The following is an 18039-nucleotide window of genomic DNA, read 5'->3' as shown; positions in this document are numbered from 1 at the left end:
CTTTTAGTTACAAAGAACTATAAAACTCTTATTTAACTGTAGAAAGAATGAAATTCTTTCATCATGCAAATTAAGATACACAGTATAGTTGCAAATCTACACTCAATTGTGTTAATATTAACATATATACAATGCTGCTACTTTCATCAACTTTTTCATTTGGGCATCACAAAGATGAGTCTTCTGATGTTCTATAAGCAATATGTTTATACAAAAGTCAGAAGTTTAGCTAAAATTCAGCCTACACAGTAATAAATGAACATGGAATGGAAATCAAATAAAGTTCTTTAAATAGGATGAAAAAGTCCCAATGTCTCTTAAGCAGCAAGAACACCTTCCCAATTTAGTTTCCAGATGAGCACCGTACTCCATTTATCCTTGTATTTCCAGGGCCCAGTGTTTCCATGGAAGATCTTTATCCAGCTGCTTGTTTGGAGCCTGCTGCAGGGGGTACAAGGCTGTCCAGCTATTGGCGATGTCCTGTATTAATTAACCACTCAGAAAACTTGTTCTCTACCAGTACCTGGAACTGCTTCCTTTGTCCTATGTCAAATGAGCCTCCTTCACAGTTTTCTGCCAGATCTGTATCTTCAGTTCTCTTTGACCCAGTGCTTTCTGATAAACAGATGGAAGACCCCCAGGAATCTCTGTGGTGTCCTCTTCCATTTCAAAGGAAAAAATAAATACATATAATTCAGAAGGTGGTAAAAGCCAGAAGACACTAGTGTCGCTGTTCTCTCTGCATACAACCATTGGATTATTCCAATAGTTACGCACTGTAGCAAGGACTGGCCATATGGTTCTCTTTTGACCAGGACTAATGCTGGGTCCATTACCTAGCGTTGGGTAATGGGTATGAAAAGGGGCAAAAGTTACTATCTGGCTCCCAGAGAGAATGAGTGGGCACATAGGCATCAGAATGTGAAAGATGCAACCTGTCGCAGAAGAGATGGACAAATGATGGCAAACAGCAATGACTTTAACATTGTCACAACTGTGGAGGTAAAGCATAGTTGCTACAGGGCCCAAGACAAAGGTGCTAGTCCTGCACTTCTCAATTGTCACAGGTCATAAGGGAGAGAGCAGATACATAAAAGATTCGTTGCAATGATGAATCTCTACATGCGCCCCCACCAGAGTATCTGAGCTCTTAGCCAATGTCTGCTTGTAAACCTGGCTCATCACCACCATGTGGTGCATCCCAGGGGCCACATTAGAATTACAAGCAATCTGGGCCAGTTGTGGTGACTCATACCTGTAATCCTGGCACTTTGGGAGGCCAAGATGAGTGGATCATTTGAGGTCAGGAGTTTGAAATCAGCCTGGCCAACATGGTGAAACCCCATCTCTGAAAAATGCAAAAATTATGGCCAGGCGCAGTGGCTCACGCCTGTAATTCTAGCACTTTGGGAGGCCGAGGTGGGTGGATCACAAGGTCAGGAGATTGAGACCATCCTGGCTAACACGGTGAAACCCCGTCTCTACTAAAAATACAAAAAATTAGCCGGGCGTGGTGGTGGGCGCCTGTAGTCCCAACTACTCAGGAGGCTGAGGCAGGAGAATGGCGTGAACCCGGGAGGCGGAGCTTGCAGTGAGCTGAGATCCAGCCACTGCACTCCAGCCTGGGCAACAGAGCTAGACTCCGTCTCAAAAAAAAAAAAAAAAAAGCAAAAATTAGCTGGGCATGGTGGTGGGTACCTGTAATCCCAGCTACTTGGGAGGCTGAGGCAAGAGAATCGCTTGAGCTGAGGAAGTGGAGGCTGCAGTGAGCAGAGATCCAGCCTGGGCAACACAGTGAGACTCCATCTCAAAAAAAAAAAAAAAAAGAAGAAGAAGAAGAAGGAGAAGAATTGCAAGCAATCTTAGCTCTTTTGGTTGTCCCTTCAACTTGATGAGCCCAAGCCAATTTCTTTCCAGACTTGAGGCAAGTTGATGTACCAAATGGATTCTCAGTCAAAAGGACCTCAACCAGGCTTCCAGCTTGTAGAAAGGAAAGTCTTAGAGATCTTTGAGAAGCCACTATCTGCAAGCAGTGGTTACTACAGTGCAAGTTCATGAAGTGGATAGATCTTCCTGGCTCTACTTATTCTACCTTCAATAAGGAAGCTTCTTGAGACACTAGACTACTATGGGTTGAATGAAATGATGCAGTGAGTTGTCCTGGATCTAAAAGCAGCTTGGGAGATCAGACATGATCATAGATAAAAGCTTGGTGACTGTAATCATTCCAGTTCTTATTATGACAATTAGATTTTTCAGTCAGGTCAGGAGGCTGAGATCTGTTTCTGGGACTAGGCCACTCTTTTTTTTTTTTTTTTTTTGAGACGGAGTCTCCCTCTGTCGCCCAGGCTGGAGTGCAGTGGCGCAATCTCGGCTCACTGCAAGCTCCGCCTCCCGGGTTTATGCCATTCTCCTCCCTCAGCCTCCCGAGTAGCTGGGACTACAGGCGCCCGCCACCTCGCCCGGCTAGTTTTTTGTACTTTTTAGTAGAGACGGGGTTTCACCGTGTTAGCCAGGATGGTCTCGATCTTCTGACCTCGTGATCCGCCCGTCTCGGCCTCCCAAAGTGCTGGGATTACAGGCTTGAGCCACCGCTCCCGGCCTAGGCCACTCTTCTCCAATCAAAGATGTCCTTAGTAGAGGCCTTGTTCAATTGTTGAATGTATAAGAAGAGCAGAAACTGCAGGGTGTCCACTGAAAACTGATTTCTCTGCTTTTCAACTTCCTCCTCAGACATGCAGTTGGACAGAACCTCAGACCATTCCAGGCGCTCCTCAGGTGTCTTCACTGAAAGACTCTCAGATATTTCGAAGTAAAGCCACATCAGGTCCTTGGCCAACTGCAGCTTCCCACAAGCGATGTGCCTCCGTGTAGACCAGTAGAGGAGTGGGGAAGCTCCTTCCATGGCTCGGATTCGCACATAGTTGGATATCTTCCTGAGACAGTGAAGACTAAACTTGGATGGAGGGGGGGACCTGCAAGGCACCCACTATAAAGGGTTCTGCTGTCACCCAGAGGAGAACTCTGGGCTCATCCAAGTTATCTCCAAGGACATCTGGGTGAAAACGCATCTTTGCATACCTGCCTTAGCAGGTGCCCTCACTTCTCCGTGCGAGTGCCACGGCGCCCCATGTCCCTTCACTGACTGGGCCCAACCCTCGCCCTGGTCTTGTGAAGTTCTTTTTTTTTTCTTTATAATTATTAACGAGATATTATTTATTTATTTTTGAGATGGGGGTCTCGCTCTGTTGCCAGGCTGGAGCGCAGTGGCACAATCTTGGTCACTGCAACCTCTGCCTCCCAGGTTCAAGCAATTCTGCTGCCTCAGCCTCTTAAGTAGCTGGGACCAGAGGCACGTGCCACTACACTGGCTAATTTTTGGATTTTTAGTAGAAACAGGGTTTCACTATGTTGGCCAGGCTGGTCTTGAACTCCTGATCTCGTGATCCACCTGCCTCGGCTTCCCAAAGTGCTGGGATGACAGGCATGAGCCACGGCACCCGCGCCATTGTGAAGTTCTTAATTTCGGAGGTATTCATCAGCCGTTTGCCTACTTCTTCCAAATGCTCCCAAGACTCATCCGTGCACTTCTGGGTGACATTGACAGCAGAAGTCTTGAACTCTGTTACCAGTTTAGGGGAAGGGAGCTTCTCAGTAAATTCAAACATCAGCACTGCTGTCTCATAGAGCACCTGCCCACATCCATAGGTACATGCCTCAGGAAGGGTAACGGGAGTGCTGGACCCGCATAAGCTCCCCTGTGGTTCCCCCCAGATCCCTCACGACGATATTAGTATTGCCAATCACTTCCTCCTCCTTGAACTTTTGACACTCACAGATGAGGGTTTCAGTAGTATCCTTTCCTCCCATCCTAATGAGCTGAAGCTGCAGAACGTGGGCCTCAGTTGGGCAGCCCACCTCCTCCAAGGCCACCTTCAGAGCTAAGTTGGACAGGTACTCAGGCAGAGGGACTAGGGAGGGGGCTGTGTGTAAGAGATCCTGGCTGGTCCTGGGATCTGAGAGAGGAATCTCGCTCTCCCAGAGATAAGAGATGGATGTCCAGTCTCTGGAAAAGATGGCTGGAAGGTTAGGGCCCCACTCTGGGCATTTCTTTGAAAGGCAGCTACCAGGGACAGCAGGACACAGCAAAGGAGCAGCACAGCCTGGATCATAGGGGGACAGCAGAGCAGCCCTGCTGGAAGGAAGTGGTGCTCAGGTTGGGAAGTGGAGAAAGTCTCAGGACAAAGAGACACCAAGACTGGACAGAGCTAGAAAGTGTCTTAGCCCTTGGAAAATTCAATTGCCCTGAACACACCTCATCTTCACTCTTAAAGGATGTAGGTGATCCTCACCTGCTCCAGAAAAACAAGCCAGAGGAACGAGTTGGCCCAAAACACATCCTTTGCTTCAGTGCTTCCCTAATCTGAATGACTACTTTTTAGACCTGACGTATTTACCCCAGTCAAAAAAGCTGATGCCTTCTGAAAACAGTGAAGAACGTAACATGCACAAATATTTATCTACCTTTTCCTGGCCCAGACTTTGTCCTTCTCACCTTTGTCCCACACTGACAAACATTTTTCCCTTCGTGGCTTCTGCTTCTTCTGCCCCATATCCTTGTCACCCTAAGGATTTACACTAGACCTAAACTTAGATTTAAAAAATTTCCTCTGTACCTTCTGAGGAAACAGGAAGGAGAGAAAGGGAGGGGTGCCTTTCACCTCTGGGTAGGAGAAATGCTATGGCCTGAATGTTCGTACCCTCCAAAAATCCTGTTGAAACTTAATCCACAATATGGGAGTATTGAAAGGTACAGTCTTATGTCTGTAATTCCAGCACTTTGGGAGGCCAAGGTGGGCAGATCACCTGAGGTCAGGAGTTTGAGACTAGCCTGACCAACATGGTGAAACCCCATCTCTACAAAAATACAAAAAAAATTAGCCGGGCATGATGGTGGGTGCCTGTAATCCCAGCTACTGGGGAGGCTGAGATGGGAGAATCATTTGAACCTGGGAGGCGGAGGTTGCAGTGAGGCGAGATCACGCCATTGCACTGCAGCCTGGGCGACAGAGCGAGACTCTGTCTCAAAAAAAAAAAAAAAAAAAAAAAAAAGAAAGAAAAAAAGAAAAAGAAATGAAAGAAAGGTACGGTCTTTAAGAGGTGATTGGGTAGGCCAGGCGTGGTGGCTCACACCTGTCATCCCATCAAGGCGATCAAGACCATCCTGGCCAACATGGTGAAACCTTGTCTCTAATAAAAATACAAAAATTAGCCGGGTGTGGTGGCGTTCGTCTGTAGTCCCAGCTACTCAGGAGGCTGAGGCAAGAGAATCTCTTGGACCCGGGAGCCGGAGGTTGCAGTGAGCCGGGATCGTGCCACTTCTCTCCAGCCTGGGTGACAGAGCAAGACTCCATCTCAAAAAAAAAAAAAAAAGAGGTGATTTGGTCATGAGGGGTCTGCCTTCATGAATGGATTAAAATGTGTTTCAGAATGATTAATTCATGGATTAACAGGTTATCAAGGGAGTGTTACTGGTGGCTTTATAAGAAGAGAAATACCAGAGCTAGCATGCTGGACCCCCTTGCTGTGTAATGCTCAGAGCCCAGGCCACATCAGGACTCTAGAGTCCCCACCACGAAGAAGGCCCTCATTAGATGCTGAGCCATGGCCTTGGACCTTCCAGCTACGAGAATTGTAAGAGATAAATTTCTTTATAAATTACCTAGTTTTAGGTGTTCTAAGCAACAGAAAACAAACTAAGAAAAGACTCTAAAAGAGTTATTACAGGTTGGGCACGGTGGCTCACGTCTGTAATCCCAGCACTTTGGGAGGCCGAGATGGGCAGATCACCTGAGGTTAGGAGTTCGAGACCAGCCTGGCCAGCATGCAGAAACCCCGTCTCTACTAGAAATACAAAATTAGCCGGGCATGGTGGCACATATCTGTAATCCCAGCTACTTGGGAGGCTGAGGTAGGAGAATCGCTTGGACCCAGGAGGGGAAAGTTGTGGTGAGCCGAGATCATGCCATTGCACTCCAGCCTGGGCAATAAGAGGGAAACTCTGTCTCAAAAAAAAAAAAAAAAAAAAATAGAGTTATTACTCTATGGACTTATCAGGTAGATGAATGGGAGAATAGAACCTATTAGCAAGTCAGACCAAATCAGAGAAACTTTTTAGTCTTTACCTATTTAATTCCAATGCAATACCCAAATTGAACACATTCATTACCACGCTAGTACTGCTTTTTAAGCTTACATCAAAACAATACGAACTGGGCTTAATCTCTCTTCTAGGGGTATCTGCAGTTTGGAAAATAGGGAAAGATGGCGTATAGTTCCTCCTACAACGGTAAAAGGGCCCACATAATTGTGCCCTAATGGGAGGCACCTAATGGTTCCTCCCTGGAGCTATGACCAACCTCTGGCAGACAACCCAAGGAAACAGGCCAGTGAAGAAGCCCAGGCCAGGTGCAGTGGCTCACACCTGTAATCCCAGCACTTCGGTAGGCTGAGGTGGGTGGGTTAAGTGAGGTCAGAAGTTTGAGACCAGCCTGGACAACATAGTGAAACCCTGTCTCTACAAAAAAAATATATAAAAATTAGCTAGGCATGGCGGCAGGTGCCTGCAGCCCCAGCTACATGGGAGGTTGAGGTAGGAGAATCACTTGGACCCGGGAGGTGGAGGTTGCAGTGAGCCAAGATCACACCATTGAACTTCAGCCTGGGCAACAAGAGCAAAACTCCGTCCAAAAAAAAAAAAAAAAAAAACAAGGTCCAGAGTCCCTCCTCCTATCTTAGTCCCCAGAAAAGACACCTAACAATGAAGAAGAAATCAGAAACAAAAACTTTTAGAACAGGGAGCTACTCGGACACACACCTAAAACTGGGACAACTAGATGTAGAGCTGTCCAACCGTGCCAACTGAATCTCAAGCCTCTGCTGCTGCTGCACAGCTCAGGGAGATTTTTGGATCTTGTCTAAGTCTACCATTTCTGATCTGAGTTCACCATCCATAGCTGGACCTATCTCCTCCTCTAGCCTTCTGGTTCTTCAGCTGGCATCATCATCCTCAGTATGTATCTTAGTTTATTTGTGCTGCTATAAAGGAAATACCTGAGGCTGGGTAATTTATAAAGAAAATAGGTTTATTTTGCTTATGATTCTGCAGACTGTACAAGAAGCATGGTGTGGCCGGGTGTGGTGGCTCATGCCTATAATCCTAGCACTTTGGGAGGTGGAGGTGGGTGGGTCAGGCTGAGGTCAAGAGTTCAAGACCAGACTGGCCAACGTGGTGAAACACCATCTCTACTAAAAATACAAAAATTAGTCAGGTGTGGTGGCGATCGCCTATAATCCCAGCTACTCAGGAGGCTGAGGCAGAAGAATTGTTTGAACCCCAGGGGCAGAGGTTGCAGTGAGCTGAGATCATGCCACTTCACTTCAGCCTGGTCGAAAGAGTGAAACTCCATCTCAAAAAAAAAAAAAAAAAAAAAAAGAGCATGGTGCCAGCATCTGCTTCTGGGCCTCAGGAAGCTTCCACTCATGGTAGAAGGCAAAAGGGAGCAGGCAGCACGCAGCAAGAGTGGAAGGGACAGGGAAGGGAAGTGTCAGGCTCTTCTTCATAATCAGTTCTTGCAGGAACTAAGACAACTCACTCATTCCCTCGAAAGAGAATGGCACCAAGCTATTCACGAGGGATCCACCTCACAATCCAAACTCCCACCAGGCCCCAGCTCCGACACTGGGGATCACATTTCAGCATGAGACTTCAAGGGGACAAATATCCAAACTATCTCAGTATAAAACTGCCTTGTCTTTTTTTTTTTTTTTTTTCTTTTTTTGAGACGGAGTCTCGCTCTGTCGCCCAGGCTGGAGTGCAGTGGCCGGATCTCAGCTCACTGCAAGCTCCGCCTCCCGGGTTTACGCCATTCTCCTGGCTCAGCCTCCCGAGTAGCTGGGACTACAGGCGCCTGCCACCTCGCCCGGCTAGTTTTTTTTTTTGTATTTTTTAGTAGAGACGGGGTTTTACCGTGTTAACCAGGATGGTCTCGATCTGCTGACCTTGTGATCCGCCCGTCTCGGCCTCCCAAAGTGCTAGGATTACAGGCTTGAGCCACCGCACCCGGCCAAAACTGCCTTGTCTTAGAAATTATTTGAATTTCTTCAAATTTGAGTTTATCTTCAGGACTGAGGAGTAGAATGACAGAGGACATGAAGACAAAGGCAGGTCCCCCAACCAGACCTCCTTCCCTTATCTGCCACGTGTTCCTCATCAATGCCTAGCAGTTATCACTTCTTGCGCACTTGGGTTTTCATTGCTGTTGTTTGTTTTTAATTAATAGAGTATTTTTTAGGGAAATTTTAGGTTTACAAAAACATTGAGCAGAGAGTAGAGTTCCCGTATAATCCCTCTTCCCACACCCCTCAGTTTTCCCTATTATTAAGATCGTACATTGGTGTGCTACATTTGTTGTTTTTTGTTTTTTGTTTTTGAGATGGAGTCTTGCTCTGTTGCCCAGGCTGGAGTGCAGTGGCACGATCTTGGCTCACTGCAACCTCTGCCTCCTGGGTTCACACCATTCTCCTGCCTCAGCTTCCTGAGTAGCTGGGACTACAGGCGCCCGCTACCATACCCAGCTAATTTTTTGTATTTTTAGTAGAGACGGGGTTTCACTGTGTTAGCCAGGATGGTCTCGATCTCCTGACCTCGTGATCTGCCCGCCTCGTCCTCCCAAAGTGCTGGGATTACAGGTGTGAGCACCACGCCCAGCCGCTACATTTGTTATAATTGATTATTGTATTATTGTTATTGAGACAAGGTCTCACTCTTGTCACCAAGGCAGTAAGTAGTGCAGTGGTGTGATAATAGCTCACTGCAACCTTGACCTCCCAGGCTCAGTGATCCTCCTGCCTTAGCCATTCATGTAGGTGGGACAACAGGCATGTACCACGGTGCGTGGCTAATTTTTTAATATTTCTGTAGAGACAGGGTCTCACTTTGTTGCCCAGGCTTGAGCTGATTCTGGAAGGATGGGCTAGTGGTTGGATAGAACCCTCCAATAAAGGGACTGGCATGATCCACAGCTTGCTGGCATGAAAAGGCCCACTCTGTGTGGGTGACTGAAAATAGTTAAGGGAGGCTGGCTGAGCACGGTGGCTCACGCCTGTAATCCCAGCACTTTGGGAGGCTGAGGTGGGTAGATCACCTGAGGTCAGGAGTTACAGACCAGCCTGGCCAACATGGTGAAATCCCATCTCTAATAAAAATTTTAAAAATTAGCTGAGTGTGGTGGTACACGCCTGTAATCCCAGCTACTTGGGAGGCTGAGGCAGGAAAATCACTTGAAGTTGGGAGGTGGAGGCTGCAGTGAGACGAAATCACGCCACTGTACGCCAGCCTGGGTAACAGATGGAGACTCCATCTCAAAAAAATAATAATAATAATAATTTCTGCAGAGACTGGGCTTGGTGACTCATGCCTATAATCCTAGCACTTTGGGAGGCCAAGGCTGGTAGATCACTTGAGGCTAGCAGTTTGAGACCAGCCTGGCCAACATGGTGAAACCCTGTCTCTACTAAAAATATAAAAATTAGCCAGGCGTGGTGGTACATGCATGTAATCCCAGCTACTTGGGAGGCTGAGGCAGGAGAATTGCTTGTACCAGGGAGGTGGAAGTTGCAGTGAGCCGAGATCATGCCATTGCACTCCAGCCTGGGCGACAAGAGTAAAACTCTGTCGAAAAAAAAAAAAAAGAAAGGAAAGCAAGCAAGCAAGCAAGAATTAGCCAGGTATAATCCCACCTACTTGGGAGGCGCTGAGGCACAAGAATTGCTTGAACCTGGGAGGTGGAGTTTCAGTGAGCCAAAATCATGCCACTGCACTCCAGCCTGGGTGATAGAGCAAGACTCTGTCTCAAAAGAAAAAAAAAAAAGTATTTCTGCAGACAGAATGGAAAATGAACTTGAACTAAGGAATTAAAGGAAGAAGAGATTAGAGGGAGGAACCCTAGAACCCTAGAGAGCCAACTATTTTATGAATCTAGGTCAGGCCAGGCACAGTGGCTTACGCAGGAGGATCACTTGAGCCCAGGGGATTGAGACCAGCCTGGACAGCATAGTGAGACCTTGTCTCTACAAAAAAATTTCAAAGTAGCTGAGTGTGGTAGTGTGCTTCTGTAGTACCAGCTCCTCAGGAAGCTGAGGTGGGAGGACCACTTGAGCCCCAGAGATTGAGGCTACAGTGAGCTGTAATTGCACCACTTTACTTCATCCTGGGTGACAGAAGGAGACCCTATCTCAAAAGGAAAAAAAAGAAAAAAAAAAAAAAAAAAAAGGAGGAGGGGGATGCATTTTGGTGGTTGAACCAATGTATTGTAGTATATGGCTCATTCTCTTAAGCTCCATCAGCAGCAGATGCAGTAAAAACAACTTTATTTGATCTATGACCCTGGGTGTGGAAGTTAAGGAGGAAGGAACCAGTTAGTTTCCTGGAGTCCCAACCTTAGTCCCAAGAGGTTTTTTACACACATGGAGAGCCAGTAGCTGAATGGGGCAAAAAAGAACTCAGGAAGTAAGTGAAAGGTCTTTAGACAAAATGGGTATGGGGTTTCTTTTTGGGGTGAAGAAAATGTTTTGGAATTATTGGTGACAGTTGCACAAAACTGTAAATGTACTGAAAGATACTGAGTTGTACACTTCAAAATGGTTAAAATAGTGCATGTTATGCGAATTCTACCCCCCGCCAAAATAAAAAGAAGACATTCAAAATCTCAAACGATTAATCACCGGCAGACCTGCAGTATAAGAAATGTTTTTTTTTTTTTTTTCTTTTTCTTTTTTTTTTGGCAGGGTCTTGCTCGGTCTCCAAGGCTGGAGTGCAGTGGTGCAATCTCAGCTCACTGCAACCTCTGCCTCCCAGGCTCAAGCCATCCTCCTGCCTCAGCTTCCTGAGTAGCTGGGACTACAGGCATGTACCACCACACCCAGCTAATTGTTGTACTTTTTGTAGAGACAGGGTTTTACCATGTTGCCCAGGCTGGTCTGAAACTCTTGAGCTCAGGTGATCCACTCACCTTGGCCTCCCAAAATGCTGGGATTACAGGCATGAGCCACTGCACCTGGCCTAAGAAATGTTAATAAAAATCTGTAGACAGAGGAAAATGACTTCCATTGGAAATCTGGATATACATAAAGAAATGGAGACCATAGGAAATAGTAATTAAATAGGTAAATATACATTTTTGTTTATTTGTGTGTGTGTGTGTGTGTGTGTGTTTTTGAGATGGAGTCTCATTCTGTAAGTCTGGCTGGAGTGCAGTAGCACAGTATCAGCTCACTGCAACCTCCGTCTCCTGGGTTCAAGCAATTCTCCTGCCTCAGCCTCCCGAGTAGCTGGGATTACAGGCGCCTACCATCATGTCCAGCTAAATTTTTAATATTTTTAGTAGAGACGAGGTTTCACCATGTTGGCCAGGATGGTCTCAAACTCCTGACCTCAGGTGATCCACCCGCCTCGGCCTCCCAAAGTGCTGGGATTACAGGCATGAGCCACTGCGCCCGGCCCCTTAAATATACATTTTTAAAAGAGATAATTGGCTGTTGACTATTTAAAGCAAAAATAATGCAGTGTGGAGTTTATAACAGATGTAAGTGTAAAATGTAACAATAGCACAAAGGCTGGGAGGAAGAAAATGGAAATATACTATGGTTTCTTACACTGTGCACTAAGTAGTATAATAAATAGCACCTGAAGGTAGTCTGTAATAAATTAGAGATGATTACTATAAACCCTAAAGCAACACTAAAATAACAAAGCAGGTGGGGCACAGTGACTTATATCTGTAATCTCAGCACTTTTCGAGGCTGAGGCAGGAGGATCACTTGAAGCCAGGAGTTTGAGATTAGCCTGAGCAACATAGTGAGACGTCATCTCTACAAAAAATAAAAAATGTTATCCAGGGCTGGGTGCAGTGTTATCCAGGCGCTGGGTGCAGATTTTAGGAAGCTGAGGCAGAAGGATTATGTGAGCCCAGAAGTTCAAGACCAGCCTGGGCAACATATGGAGCCTCCATCTCCGTAAAAAATAAAAAATTAGCCAGGTGTGATGGCACAAACCTGTGGTCCCAGCTACTTGAAGGTGGGAGGATCACTTGGATGTGGGAGGTGGAGACCACAGTGAGCCATGATTGCACCAGTGCACTTCTGCCTGGGTGATAGAGCAAGACCATGTCTCAAAAATAAAAAGCCAGATGTAGCGGCACATAGCTGTAGTTCCAGCTACTTGGGAGGACAAGGTGGGAAGATTGCTTGAGCCCAGGAGTTTGAGACTGCAGTGAGTCATAATTGCACAAATGCACTCCAGACTGGGTGACAGAGCAAGACTCTGTTACAGAAAGGGGGGGGCGGGGAAGAGAGAAGAGGGAATTATAAAAAATACTCAGTTAAACCCAAAGAAGAGCTGGGCACAGTGGCTCACACCTGTAATTCCCAACACTTTGGGAGGCCGAGTTGGGCGGATCATGAGGTCAAGAGATCAAGACCATCCTGGCTAACACGGTGAAACCCTGTCTCTACTAAAAATATAAAAAATTAGCCGGGCATGGTGGTAGGTGCCTGTAGTCCCAGCTACTTAGGAGGCTGAGGCAGCAGGAGAATCGTGTGATCTGAGGCAGAGGTTGCAGTGAGCCAAGATCGTGCCACTGCACTCCAGCCTGGGTGACAGAGAGAGACTCCATTTCAAAAACAACAACAACAACAAAAACCCAAAGAAAAAGAGGGAAGGAGAACAAAGAACAGATGAGACAAATAGAAAACAAGTAGCAAAATGTAATACTTAAACCTGACAATATCAATAATGATATTAAATATAAATGATCTAAACAACAAAATTAAAAGGCAAAGATTGTCAGATTGGATAAAAGAAAAAAGTCCAACTATGTGCTTTCTATGAGAAACCCACTTTAAAAGAAACAAATAAATTATAAGTAAAAGGATTTTTAAAACGATACCATGCTAACACTAACCCACAGAAAACTGGAGTGGCTATGTTAATATCACAAAAGCAGACTTCAGGGCTAGTCGTGGTGGCTCACGCCTGTAATTCCAGCACTTTGGGAGGCCAAGGCAGGAGGATTGTGTGAGCTGAAAAGTTTGAGACCATCCTGGGCAACATAGTGAGATGTTGTCACTATAACAACAGATTTTTTTTTTTTTTAAAGAAAGAAAGAAATGTAGGCCAGGAGTGGTGGCTCATGCCTGTAATCCCAGCACTTTGGCAGGCTGAGGCGGGCAGATCACAACGTCAGGAGTTCGAGATCAGCCTGACCAAAATGGTGAAACTCCGTCTCTACTAAAAATACAAAAATTAGCTGGGTGTGGTGGCGTGCACCTGTAGTCCCAGCTATTCAGAAGGCTGAGGCAGGAGAATCGCCTGAACCTGGGAGGTGGAGGTTGCAGTGAGCCAAGATCGCGCCATTGTACTCCAGGCTGGTTGATAGAGCGAGACTCCATCTCAAAAAAAAAAAAAAAAAAAGAAAGAAAGAAAGAAAGAAAGAAAGAAAAAAGAAAGAAAAGAAAAGTAGACTTCAGAGGAAAGAATATTATAGGGATAAATAATGCCATTTGACAGTGAAAAAGGGACCAATTTATTAAGAGAACCTAACAATTCTAAGCATTTATACATACGATAACAGAGCTTCAAAACACAAGAAGCAGGCTGGGCACGGTGGATCATGTCTGTAATCCCAGCAGTTTGGGAGGCTGAGACAGGTAGATCACTTGAGGTCAGGAGTTTGACACCAGCCTGGCCAACATGGCGAAACCGTATCTCTACTAAAAATACAAAAATTAGCCAGGTATAGTGGTGCACACCTGTAGTCCCAGCTACTTGGGAAGCTGAGGCACGAGAATTGCTTAAAACCGGGAGGCAGAGGTTGCAGTGAGCCAATATCATGCCACTGCACTCCAGCCTGCGTGACAGAGCAAGACTCTGTTAAAAAAAAAAAAAAAATCCAAATCCAAAACTATGTATCAATAAATTTAAAAGGATTCAAGTCATACGAAGTATATTCCTTGAGCACAGTGGAATTAAATTAGAAACTAATTACTGGCCGGGTGCGGTGTCTCACGCCTGTAATCCCAGCACTTTGGGAGGCCTAGTCGGGCAGATCACGAGGTCAGGAGATCGAGACCATCCTGGCTAACACGGTGAAACCCCGTCTCTACTAAAAATACAAAAAATTAGCCGGGCGTGTGGTGGGCGCCTGTAATCCCAGCTGCTTGGGAGGCTGAGGCGGGAGAATGGCATGAACTCAGGAGGCGGAGCTTGCAGTGAGCTGAGATCGCACCACTGCACTCCAGCCTGGGTGACAGAGCGAGACTACGTCTCAAAAAAAAAAAAAAAAAAAAAGAAACTAATTACTGATATCTGGATGATAGCCCAGTGTTGGGAAATGAAATAACACACGTTTAAGTAATTTTGATTTCAAAGAGTAAAAAGAAAATTCAAAAAGTACTTTGAGCTGAATGAAAATAAACACACAACATGTCAAAATTTGTGAGATGCTGCTAAAGCTGTGCTTAGAAGGAAATTTAGAGCACATGAACATACAGATTCAAGAAATGGAGTGAACCCTAAGTAGAATACATTCAAAGAAATCCATTGCAAGACACATTATAAGCAAACTTCTTAAAATAAAGACAAGGAGAAAAGTCTTGGAAGCAAATACAAACAACACAGTACCTGTAAAGGAACAATTACTCCATTGACAGTAGACTTCTTATAAGAAGCCATAGAGACCAGCAGGGAATGGCACGTTTTCCAAGTACTGAAAAAACAAACAAACAAACACAAACAAACAAACAAACAAAAAACAACTGTCAACTTTAAATCCCATACCCTACAAGAATATCCTTCAGGAAGATTCTCAGATAAGGGAAACTAAGATAATTTGCCTCCACCAGACCTACTCTTAAAAAAAAAAAAAAAAAGTTTAAAACATTATGAAGAAAATTTGGGAGGCTGAGACAGGCAGATCACTTGAGGTCAGGAGTTCAAGACCAGCATGGCCAACATGGCGAAACCCGATCTCTACTGAAAATACAAAAATTAGCCGTGCATGGTGCTGCATGCCTGTAGTCTTAGCTACTCGAGAGGCTGAGGCAGGAGAGTCACTCGAACCTGGGAGGCAGAGATTGCAGGGAGTCAGGATCACATCACTGCACTCCAACCTGGGCAACAGAATGAGACGCCATCACAAACAAACAAACAAAACAAAAATTATGAAGAAAGAAGAGGAAGTATAAAAATATAAATATATGATAATAGGTCAATCTTCTCATCTTGAGTTTTCTAAATTATATTGGATGGCTGAAGTAAATATTATATTATCTGATATGGTTCTCAGTATATAGATGGGAAATATTTAAGATAATTAAAGTATACAAGGGGGAGGGAATGTTAAGGGACCTAAATGGAGGTAAGATTTCTACACTTGACTCAAACTGATAAAATGTTGACCCCAGTAATTGTGATAGGTTTCATATGTATAATGTAATATCTAGACCAACGACTAAAAACATTCATAATAAATAAAAAGTTATAACAGATAAATCAAAAAGGAATTTTAAAAAATGTTTAAGTAATCCGCAGGAAGGGGGAAAACAGTCGAAGAGTGATGAAAATGCTAGATGAAACAAAAAGAAACATAAAATGGCAGACTTAGCCCTAATATATCAAAAATTACATTAAATGTAAATGATCTAGGCATACCAATTAAAAGACTGGTAGAAAAATAAAAAACAACATGTATATGTACATGCACATTTATATGTAAATATAATGACATAGGTAGGTTGAATGTAAAAGGATAGGCCGGGCGCGGTGGCTCACACCTGTAATCCCAGCACTTTAGGAGGCCGAGGTGGGTGGATCATCTGAAGCCAGGAGTTTGAGACCTGCCTGGCCAACATGGAGAAACCCTGTCTCTACTAAAAATACAAAAAATTAGCCAGGCATGGTGGCACATGCCTGTAATCCCAGCTACTTGGGAAGTTGAGGCAGGAGAATTGCTTGAACCCAGGAGGCGGAAGCTGCAGTGAACTGAGATTGTGCCATTGCACTCCAGCCTGTGCAACAAGACCGAAAGACGATCTCAAAAAAAAAAAAAAAAAAGTAAAAGATAAATCATACACGTATTACTCAAAAGAAATCAGGAATGGCCATGCTAATACCAGATAAAATGATTTAAGAGCAATGAAAATTACTGCAGATTGAGAGGAACATTGTCTAATGAACAAAGCCTTAACCCACCAAGAGGACACAGCAATTTTTTTAAAATATAGTTTGCTTTGTCACCTAGACTGGAATGCAGTGGTCATGTCATGGTTCTTTGCAGCCTTGACCTCCCAGGCTCAAAAGATCCTCTGACCTCAGCCTCCTAAGTAACTGGGACTACAGAGGCACACCACCACACCTGACTAATTTTTGTATTTTTGTCTTTCTTTTTTTTTTTTTGTAAAGGCACTTTCACCATGTTGCCCAGACTGGTCTTGAACTCCTGGCATCAAGTGATCCAGCTGCCTCAGTCTTCCAAAGTGCTGGGATTACAAGCATGAGCCACCATTCCCAGCCTATGACACAGCAGTCCTAAATGTGCACATATCAAACAACAGAGGCCAGGTGCAGTGGCTCATGCCTGTAATCTCAGCACTTTGGGAGGTAGAGGCAGGAAATCACTTGAGGCCAGGAGTTCAAGACTAGCCTGGCCAACATGGTGAAACCCTGTCTCTACTAAAAAATACAAAAATCTGCCAGGTGTGGTAGCATGTGCCTGTTATCCCAGCTACTCAGGAGGCTGAGTCATGAGAATCAGTTAAACCCAGGAGTTAGAGGCTGTAGTAAGCCGAGATCGCACCACTGCACTCCAGCTTGGGCAACAGAGCAAGACTCTATCTCAAAAAAACAAAAACAAAAAAGCCCCAATAAAATAGAGCTTCAAGATATATCAGGCTGAGGCCGGGCATGGTAGCTCACGCCTGTAATCCCAGCACTTTTGGAGGCCAAGGTAGGCAGATTGCCTGAGTTCAGGAGTTCAAGACCAGCCAGGGCAATATGGTGAAAGCTCATCTCTACTAAAAAAGGTACAAAAAATTAGCCAGGTGTGGTGGTGTGCACCTGTAATCCCAGCTACTTGGGAGGCTGAGGCACAAGAGTCGCTTGAACCCAGGAGGTGGAGGTTGCAGTGAACCGAGATTGCACCACTGCACTCCAGCCTAGGCAACAGAGTGAGACTCAAAAAAAAAAAACAAAAAACAAAAAACAAAAAACCGGGCGCGGTGGCTCAACCCTGTAATCCCAGCACTTTGGGAGGCCGAGGCGGGTGGATCACGAAGTCAGGAGATAGAGACCATCCTGGCTAACATGGTGAAACCCTGTTTCTACTAAAAATACAAAAAATTAGTCGGGCGTGGCGGCAGGCGCCTGTAGTCCCAGCTACTCTGGAGGCTGAGGCGGGAGAATGGCGTGAACCTGGGAAGCGGAGCTTGCAGTGAGCCGAGATCACGCCACTGCACTCCAGCCTGGGCGACAGAGCAAGACTCAGTCTCAAAAAAAAAAAAAAAAAAATCAGGCTGGGTGCAACGGCTCACTCCTGTAATCCCCGCACTTTGGGATGCCAAGGCAGGCAGATCTCTTGAGGTCAGGAGTTTGAGACCAGCCTGGCCAACATGGTGAAACCCTGTCTGTACTAAAAATACAAAAATTAGCCAGGCATGGTGGTGTGCATCTGTAATCCCAGCTACTTGGGAGGCTGATGCAGGAGAACTGCTTGAAACCAGGAGGTGGAGGTTGCAGTGAGTCAAGATTGTGCCACTTCACTCCAGCCTGGGAGACACAGCAAGAATCCATCTCAGAAAAAAAAAAAAAAAAGATCTATCAGACAAAAATTAAGTCCAGGTCCAATGGCTTGTGTCTGTAATCCTAGTGTTATGGGATCGATTTTTCTTACAGAAAATCTCTGTGGTCACAGTGCCTGAGTTCTT

At 45.3% G+C, this 18039-nt stretch overlaps 1 pseudogene; it reads right to left on the bottom strand.

Moving 5' to 3' along the window:
* Nucleotides 1–291: 291 nt before the first annotated feature.
* LOC105474376 (TBCC domain-containing protein 1-like) lies at nt 292–3071 on the bottom strand (annotated as a pseudogene).
* Between the last annotated feature and the right edge of the window lie 14968 nt (nt 3072–18039).

The sequence above is a fragment of the Macaca nemestrina genome, chromosome 10, assembly GCF_043159975.1.
Source record: "Macaca nemestrina isolate mMacNem1 chromosome 10, mMacNem.hap1, whole genome shotgun sequence".
Taxonomy (NCBI): domain Eukaryota; kingdom Metazoa; phylum Chordata; class Mammalia; order Primates; family Cercopithecidae; genus Macaca; species Macaca nemestrina.
Note: the sequence above shows the minus strand (reverse complement) of the source record. Positions and strands in the feature narration are given on the sequence as shown.